The sequence below is a fragment of the Chrysochloris asiatica genome, unplaced genomic scaffold (assembly GCF_000296735.1).
Source record: "Chrysochloris asiatica unplaced genomic scaffold, ChrAsi1.0 scaffold00023, whole genome shotgun sequence".
NCBI lineage: Eukaryota > Metazoa > Chordata > Mammalia > Afrosoricida > Chrysochloridae > Chrysochloris > Chrysochloris asiatica.
In genome coordinates, this window is record NW_006408541.1 from 3,184,851 (window position 1) to 3,194,183 (window position 9,333).

Here is a 9,333-nt window from a genome sequence, read left to right on the forward strand (position 1 = left end):
CTTCTGTCACAACTAAGGTGCCAACATGGACTCAACACAGCAGCAGGCCTTTAGTCATCAGCTCAGTCTCAAAATCTGCTGCTTCAACAGAGTAACCGAGTGGCACACCAAGACAAGAGCACACAGGCACAAGGTCCCCATCCAGTGAGGTCTCCAGCTGGCCTTGCCAGTCCTTCTGCCATGTCTCGGAGGAAGAGTTAAAGTAATCCACTCTGGTTTGCTTGGGTACCAATGGGTCTGGCGCAGCACCAATAGTTTTGGACACTGACCTAGCAAATTGCTTCCTGGGTGCCAGAGTCTAGTAGGCCCAGCAGGGTTGCACTGTACCTCTGCCAGTCTCCAGGGCTGGGACCCTAACCTTCCCACACTGAGCCTCATTTTCCTGCTCTGCAAACACACCTTCTCCAGGGTTGTCCTGAGGGGCAAATCAGATTATGTTCACAGAAAGCTTGCAGCATCAAGTGCATAAGGGGTGGAGTACTCGACATGGCCTTTTTTCCTTCCAAGGAGTAAGTCTACATAATACTTGGATTATACAAATATGGTGGCCGTCTGCACTTGCCATTTCCCCATTCACAGATTCAACCAACCAAGGACTGAAGATATTGGGGGGTGGGGGGGACGGATGGGGGGATTAAGTGATCTAAGCCATCCCTCCAAGGCTATGGGGAGTGTAAGGTGCTATTTACACAGTCTTTACATTGGATTAGGTAGTATAACCTACAGATGATTGAAAGTCTAAGGAAGGATGTGCCTAGGTTACATGCACACTTTACATAGGGACTTGAGCATCTTGGGATTCTGGAATCGCAGGAGGAGTCCTGGAACCACCCACCCAGGAAAGACAGTAGTACACTGAAGGCATAGCGTCAGTTCTGTACAGGAAGTTTCCCATGGCGGCCACCTTTCCTGTTAACACCCTGTTATCAGGTGTTATCTCTCCACACTCAGGGCAGCTATGAATGGAGAAACACCCAAGGGCTGTGGGAGGGCTATGGTGGCTCATGACAAATAAGCACATGCAAACACACCAAGTGTAGAACTAAGTGAGGTCACACGCACATTAAGCACAGGGTCTTCAGAAGAGCTATTTCCATCTCCTTCCCCCTCCCCACCGAGCACAAGAGGGGACACTTCTGCCATCAGGGATGAACTCTGGAGAACGAGCCTGGGACACAAGGCAAGAACGCAGTCAGGACCGACCACATGCACACTGTGCACTGAAAACGTCCACACCTCCGCCTGACCTCCTGGTCCCCCTCTTGCTGGCTTCTCCTGGGCGCTGGACACACAGCAAGGCAGAGCGCATCCCTCCCACCTCCAGACCCCAGGACCTTCTGCAGGAACGGAAGCGGTCTCAGCCTCTACGACTCTCCCACACCCCCCCGAACGTGCCCTTGAAACGAGTGGATGTTACGGAACGCGCACGATACTCTCGGCTGTGCCGCCAAGGTCGGCGGTTCAAACCCACCAGCCGCTGCTCGGAAACGCTGTACACGGTCGCTGTGAGTCGGAAGCGCCTGGACGGCACTAACGAGACTCCAGGGAAGCTATGAACCATATCATCATTTTCAAACGTCACCCCCTCGGAGCCTTCCCGCCAGTCTAGCTACCGGCTCTAAGCCCCCCGCAGCACCCCCTCTTCTCCCGCCGGCCCCGCAGCCGCCGGCCTTTAGTAAATCATCCGGGAACGAACTAGCCGAGGGATTTCTCCGCGGAAGACAGAGAGCAAAGCTTAGTTCCACACACCGGTGAGTGACAGCAAAGAAGGCGATCAGCGTGGGAGACAGACAGGCGTCCCGAGAGCCTGACATGCGACCGGAAAGGGCTTTCGAGGGAGAGGAGTCAGACACGGCCACCAACTCGGAGTGTCCCTCCCCGGAGCCTCAGTTTCTCTAAACACCTGAAGGGGTCCCCGAAGGCTCTTCCCAGCTACCATGTCCCATCCAGGGGCCACTAATGAAGCCCGGTCAACAGCTCTGTTCGTCCCTCAGCATCTCCCTCAGACGCGCACTCCGCAGGGGCAGCCGTGCTCCGCTGGCGCCATGGCGTCGGGTTACCGGGGAGGCAACATGGGGCCTACCTGAGAGTCGCGTCGCGGCCAGAAGCCAACAGCGGAGGGCTGGGAGGACCAGGGAGCCTGCTGCTCCGCTCTGAAACCAGGGAAAGGGCAAGGTGCAGCGGGCAGGAGTCCCCAGATGCCGGGATGCCTCACATTGGCGTTGGAAACGGTCCCGATTACCGCGAGGACACCGCGCATGCGCTACCGAACCACTTCCTTTGTCGCCCGGAAGAAAAGAGTACCTCCTTCCGCCGGGCCTTAGCACATGCGTACAAGCGCGACTGACGCCGAGAGGAAGTTCTTGTGCCAACAGTTTCCGTATTGGTCGAAAGTTGGTAAAGCTGGTCGCTTGGCAACAAGCGACCACTTTTATAAATCGGCCTCGAGCTAGTTAAGGATTGTTGTTGTTAAGTGCCGTCGAGTCGGTTCCGACCCATATAGGTAGCTTGTTTTGTTTGTTAAATCATTCTCATCTTTAAAAGTCAAACAGGATTCTGATTGCTGTCAATTTAAGTCCTAGTCCATTTAACCCCTGGTGTGGCGCTGTGGGTTAATGCGCCAGACTGCGAAGCCGTTTGAATTGCAAGATTGGCGGTTCAAGCTCACCAGATGTTCCTCGGGTCGCTATGGGTCGGAGTCGACTCGACGGCACTTAACAACAGCAACAACAAAGCTGATTTAATTTTGCACTGGTGATGGAGGTGGTTGTGTGCCGAGGAGTCGGTTCAACGACCCTGTGTAGGGTTTCCGAGGCTGTAAATCTTTACAGGAGCAGAAAGCCTCCTCTTTCTCCCGTGGAACCGCTGGTAGTTTCCAACTGCTGACTTTGTGGTTAGCAGCCTGATTCGTAACCACTATGCAGGGTCAAGCTGGGTCGCTGCATTGACTTGCTGCTTGCCGACTGAGTGTCCAGAGCCATCCCTGGTCTCATTTTCCGTCTCTAAAACGATGCTAGGGCCCTTCTTAATTAGTTTCAAGTGAAGTAACATCCACTAAAGACTTCCTGAATGTAAGATTTCAAAGAATATGCAGGAACTGTTATCAGTTTCTGGGTACAAACGATCAATGGCTTTTGTTAGGTGCCTTGGAGTTGGTTCCTACTCATACAGATCCTATGCACAACAGAATGAAACACTGTCCAGTCCTGCGCCTTCCTCACAGTTGTTGTTTGAGCCCGTTGTTGCTGTCACTTTCAAGCCATCTTTTTGGAGATCGTCTTTTTCACTAACCCTCCACTTTTTCAAGGATGATGTCCTTCTCCAGGGCCTGGACCCTTCTGACAACATGTCCAAAGTACAAGAGACAAAGTCTTGCCATGCTAGCTTCTATGGAACATTCTGGCTGTATTTCTTCCAAGACAAATGTTTATTCTTCTGGCAGTCATGTGCTTTCAATAGTCTTCTCCAACACTGTAACGCAAATGCATCAATTCTTCTATGGTAGGTCTTATTTCACTGTCAAACTTTCACATGCATATGTTGATGTTGTTGTTGTTAGGTGTCATCAGGTTGGTACCGACTCACAGCGACCTTATGCACAGCAGAAAGAAACATTGCCTGATCCTGGGCCAACCTCACTACTGTTGCCACGCTTGAGTCCATCCATGCTGCCACTTGGCCAATCCATCTTGTTGGGGGATCTTCCTCTTTTTCTCTGACCCTCCACCTTACCAAACATGATATCCTTCTCCAGCGACTGGTCCCTCCTGACAATATGTCCAAAGTATGAGAGACAAAGTCTGGCCATCCTGGCCTCCAAGAAGCACCCTGGCTGCACTTCTTCCAAAATGCATCTATTGGTTCTTTTGGCAGCCCATGACACTTTCAATATTCTCCTCCAACACCATAACTCAAAGGCATCAATTCTTCTACGGTCTTCTTTATTCACTGTCCAGCTTTCGCTGGACATTGCTGATGTCCGATGGATCTTGGCTGAAAGCCGAGAATATCAGAAAGATGTTTATCTGTGTTTTATTGACTACACAAAGGCTTTCGATTGTGTGGATCATGACAAGCTGTGCATTTGAGGCTATTGAAAATACTATGACTTAGGCCAAGTGAATTTTAGTTCCCCCAAACTGACATCTTTGCTCTTTAACACTTTACATAGTCAATAAAACATGAGTAAATATCTTTCTGGGATTCTCAAATTTCATTGATGTACCTCGTTCCACGTTGTCTTCTGAATCCTGCTTGAATTTCTGGTAGCTCTTGGTTAATGTGCTGCTTCAACTGTTTTTCAATTGTGACAGAAAATATTACTTGCAAGCGATATAAAACGACTGTGGCACTGAAGGCGCTAACTCGTCTATGCCTAGAAATTTGGAAGACAACTACCTGGCCAACCGGTTCGAAGAGATCCATATTTGTGCCCATTCCAAAGAGAGGTGACCCAACAGAATGCAAAAATCATCAAACAACATCATTAATATCACATGCAACAATCCTATACCCACTGCCATAGAGTCAATTCTAACTCACAGCAATCATTTATAGGGTTTCTGAGGCTATAAATGTTTATGGGAACAGAAAGCCTCATGTTTCTCCCCCAGAGTGGCTGGTGGGTTTAAACTGCTGACCTTGAGGCTAGCAGTAGAGTACTTATCCTACATTGCCACGAAGGCTCCCTAACCAGTGCTCATCCTATAGTACCATCGTCTCATAGGATTGTCTAGGCTATCCCCTGTAAATTTGGAGCAGGTTGCCAGATCCCTTCTTTTCTGGAGAAGCTGGTGGATTCTAACCACCAACCTTTAGGTTCACAGCAGAGGACGACCAGAGTTCGCTTTCTACTGGTTGTGTTGTCTCCCTTCATTTGTAGCTATAATAAAGCAACATGGGATCCTTTCTGATTGTCTCATATCAAATGACCTTCTGGTATGGCGCTGTAAGATCAGCACTGGACTTTGAACCACAAGGTCGGCAGTTCAGACCCACCAGCTGCTCCTTGGAAACCCTATACAGGGTTGCTATGAGTTGCAAGCAACTCAACAGTACAATAACACCATTGCATCAGGCAGACTGCTCCAGAAGCCCTCTTTAAAATGATTTTTTTAAAAAAGGCAAAGATGTCACTTTGAGTACTGAAGTGTGACAGACCCAAGCCATTGTATTTCCAATCACTTTGTATACATGCAAGAGCTGGACAATGAGTAAGGAAGACCACAGAAGAATGAGTTATGGTGCTGGCAATGAATATTAACATGCCAGACTGCCAGAGGAATGAACAAACCTGTTTTGGAAGAAGTGCAGCCAGAAGGCCTTCGAAGCAAGGATGGTGGTGACAATGCACTTTGGACATTATCAAAAGAGACCAGCCCCTGGAGAGGGACATCATGCTTGGTAAAGTTGTTGTTAAATGCTGTTAAGTCGGTTCTGACTCATCATGACCCTGTATAGGGTTTCTAAGGAGCAGCTGGTGAGCTTGAACTGCCAACCTTGCGGTTCAATCCAGCTTGCAGTCCAGCCCATTAACCTGCAGCGCCATACCAGGACTCAATAAAAAAGACGAACCCTCAACTAGATGGATTGGCATAGTGGCTGCAGCAATGGACTCAAGCAGCACTGATTGTGAGGCTGGCACAGGCCTGGGCATGTTTCCTTCTGTTAGACATGGGGTCGCTATGAAATCACACTCAATGGCACTTAACAACGGGGTGTTTCAGGAATTATGGAACCCATAGAAGAAGAGCCAGCAGGGGTTGGTGTCTGCCTATTTGATACTCTGAAGGACAATGGCCTTTTAACTTGTGAGCTCTGAAACCGCTCAGGTGGCTTGGCCGAGAGAAAGTGCCTTGCTTGGAGTGGCTGGTGACCAGGATGGAGAAGTGGAAAGATGAGGACTGGATCTGCTTCCAGACGGGAACTGGATTCACAGTGACCCTTTCGATGCAGTGAGCGATGAAGGTGGGCTTTGCCCACCATACCCCTTGCTTTATGCAAAACCCAACTCCTGTCTGGAGGTACTCAGGGTCACACGGAAATCCTTAGGCTTTTCACCAGTCTCTCAGACTTCCCCACCCTAGTCCTTAAAGAAAAAAATCTTGAATATATATATGGTTGTGGTTATGTGCTGTAGACTTGGTTCCGACTCATAGCAACTGTGCATTGGATTTCTGAAGCTGTAAATCTTTACAGGAGCAGAAAGCCTCCTCTTTCTCCCGCAGAACCGCTGGTAGTTTCGAACTGCTGACCTTGAAATTAGCAGCCTGACTTGTAACCAGAGCTCCTTGAATGTATCAAATGAGGTGCTATTATCTTTTTTCATTTTTTAAAAGCTTTTTTTGGTGTGAAATGATAGTGTACATGGGAGAACATCAGTTTTGCACTCATCCTATCATATTTCATTTTTGCAATGATTATAATCCCCTCCATGCATCACCATTCAATAGTATTTGCTTCTATTCCCTCTGTTTTGTTGTTGTTGTTATTTTGGGATATACATAAAAACACTCAGGAATATATAATCAGTTAAACAACCAAAGGGCACATTCTGCAAGCCTGCCTCCTGGCCGCCAAGACACAGCCTTTCTCTTTCCATGAGTCTAGAGTCCTCAGCTGCTCCCTTTCTCCACGTCTCCATATCCCCATCTCTACCTCAGTCTCTGGTGTCGCTGCTTCTCTGGATAGAGTCCCACATTCCACTCGTGCTCTTCTTCCTTGATGGTCCTAAGGTCCTCTGTTCCTGGACTATAAGATTAGCTACTCCCCCCCCCCCTTTTATGTTACAAAACGTCTACCTCTACTGTGTGACAATCACAATTAGTCATGGTAACAATTACTCACCATTGACTCATAAGAATCTCATCCCCATCTCTTTTCGCCAGACCCATCTAGACAGGATGAAAACTATTCAGTGGTGACTCTACCTTTCCCCACACACTCTGAAACTAAACTCCCTCATGAAAACTTGTAAGCCAGCCACTTCGTGCCTTTATAGCCCCCTGTTTTAGGTAGCCAGTGTCTAAGTTGCCCATTCATATCAATGAGGTGCTATTATTTTTAAAATATATATTTTTCACTTTTTATTGTGAACTGAGTGAAGGTTTACAGAGCGTCAGTGTCAAGTGCAACAAGTCCCACGCTTCATTTCAGCTCAGTGACAGTCCCCTCAGCAGAACTCACTGGTCCCACGCCCTCCTGCATTTCTGGGTGCCATACCTCCTTTTTTTCAAGCCTTCTGAATTCTGTCCTTGGTTAATGCTGCCCCTTTGATCTTGAATGGCTGACCACGCTATGGTCACTAGTGCTGTCCTCCCAGTATACCTATCTATTGCTTGGCTGAACATTGAACCAGGGGATGAACCTGAACATAATTTAAAGAAATGTCCATGCCAAATAGTGGTCGAAATTCAGAGCATAATGGAGATTTTGCCAGCAGAGGGCGACCTTGGTTTGTTTTTATGGGGTTGTTTCCTGGAGCTGCCCACCCACTTCTGTGGAGTAAATTCTGACTCTCTGGAACCCTAGGGAACAGGATCCAACTTCCCCATCGGCTTCTAAGACTGTCATCTTTAAGGAAGCAGACCCCAGGCCTTTCTCCCATGGAGCGACTGGTGGGTTTGAATGACAGATTTTCTGGTTACCAAGCATCCTAATGTTTACCCCACTATGCTGCCATTTCTGGGGATACACACTTTTAATGGTGCACCGAAGCACGTTTAGCAAAGAGAAGCAACTGTTTCTGTGCATTTCTCGACAACAGTGTTCTGTAAAGCATTAGTTCTTCTTGATGCCGCTGAACACGCTGTTGTTAAGGACATCATGGATGGGAGTTCTGGAGTGTTCTACCAACTTAGTAGAAGTCACTGGGTGGTCTCTTCCCAACACCATGACTTTTGAAATCACTTAGCATTTCCAGTGATGATGGTTCCGTTTCCCAGATACCTTTTATCTTATGAGGGTGAATCAGGAAAAAATCAGGATGCTCCAAACGTCTTTTTGTTGTGTCAGTTTTCATGCTTTTTAAATTGGTTGTTTCCTGATGAAAATGACAGAAATCTACAAAAGGAAGTCAGTCCTACAGAACCTTTCTACTCTGACACAGAATCTATGAGTCGGAATCCACTCAAGAAACACAACAACAATCCTTACTCCAGCCTCCTAAGCAGGGCCAGCTTCCAGGATGTGACCCATAAAGTCACATGGGGCTCCATGCTAAGAAAGGTCCCATACTTGGTACTTGGTTTCATTCTTCGCTGTCATTTTGAAATTCTTAATCGCTTTTGTACACAGGGCCCTCCCTTTGCAGTTTGCACTGGTCTTCACACATTCTGTGGCTAAGCCTGCCTGGTCTGCGTTCTGCCAAGTTCTGGCTCTGTGGCTGTAGACAAGTACCAGCCCCAATGTCCTCACCTGTAAACGGTGGATGGTTCACCAACCTCACAAGGCTCTTGGGAAAAGTAAGTAAGATACTGTGTGTGCCGTGCTTGGTACATATAATTTCTCAGAAATGGTATCCATAATGATTCTGTACTTTTCCTATGAAGACACGCTCTTCCTTACAATTCAAATATAAGTAGTCCCAGATTTTTGCAATTCTGTCCTGGAGACTCCCTCTTGAGTTGGTTCTGAAGTTAGTAGAATATCTTTTCTTTTTTTTTAAGTTCATTATTATTGCTCTTTATCATCAGTATCTTTATAAATCAGATCTTTCAACATCTGCAGTGAACATCTGAGAATGCTAACATCAGCAGATTGTATACTGCAACAATGAATGTGGTATGGATTACTAACAAAAAGATGTCAACAACTAAACAAACTGTTGTAAATGCGGTTCGTAGTAACTCAGATACACTGTGGGATAGCCTGTAAAAGAAATTATAGTTTCAATGCAGTTAGAAGTTTTTAATGAAAATACAGAATGAAATAATAAAATTCACCTCTGAAAAAATTAAGATCAGCTTACTGGGGGAAAGATCACATCTTTACCATTAAAGAAGCACCTAATAAAAGTTGAGGTTTCTGTAAATTTGAAGACTGAAATTCTTTATTCTATGACCCTAGACTTGAGAAGAATTCAAGTGCATTGATCTGGGGCAATAACCCACTAAAACCCCGGAGGGGAAAAAAATGTTAGAGAATTAATATTATTGATAAGGAATAGATTCTGAAACAAAAGAAAACAAAACATTGGAAAGCACATCAACCCCAACACTTTGAATAAATTTTACTAACTGGATAAGTGAATAAATGGAGTATGACTCTAATGCTCTGAAGGAAAAGGGAAATATAATACCTAAGAAGAACTCTAAATCTCAACTTTCAATTACT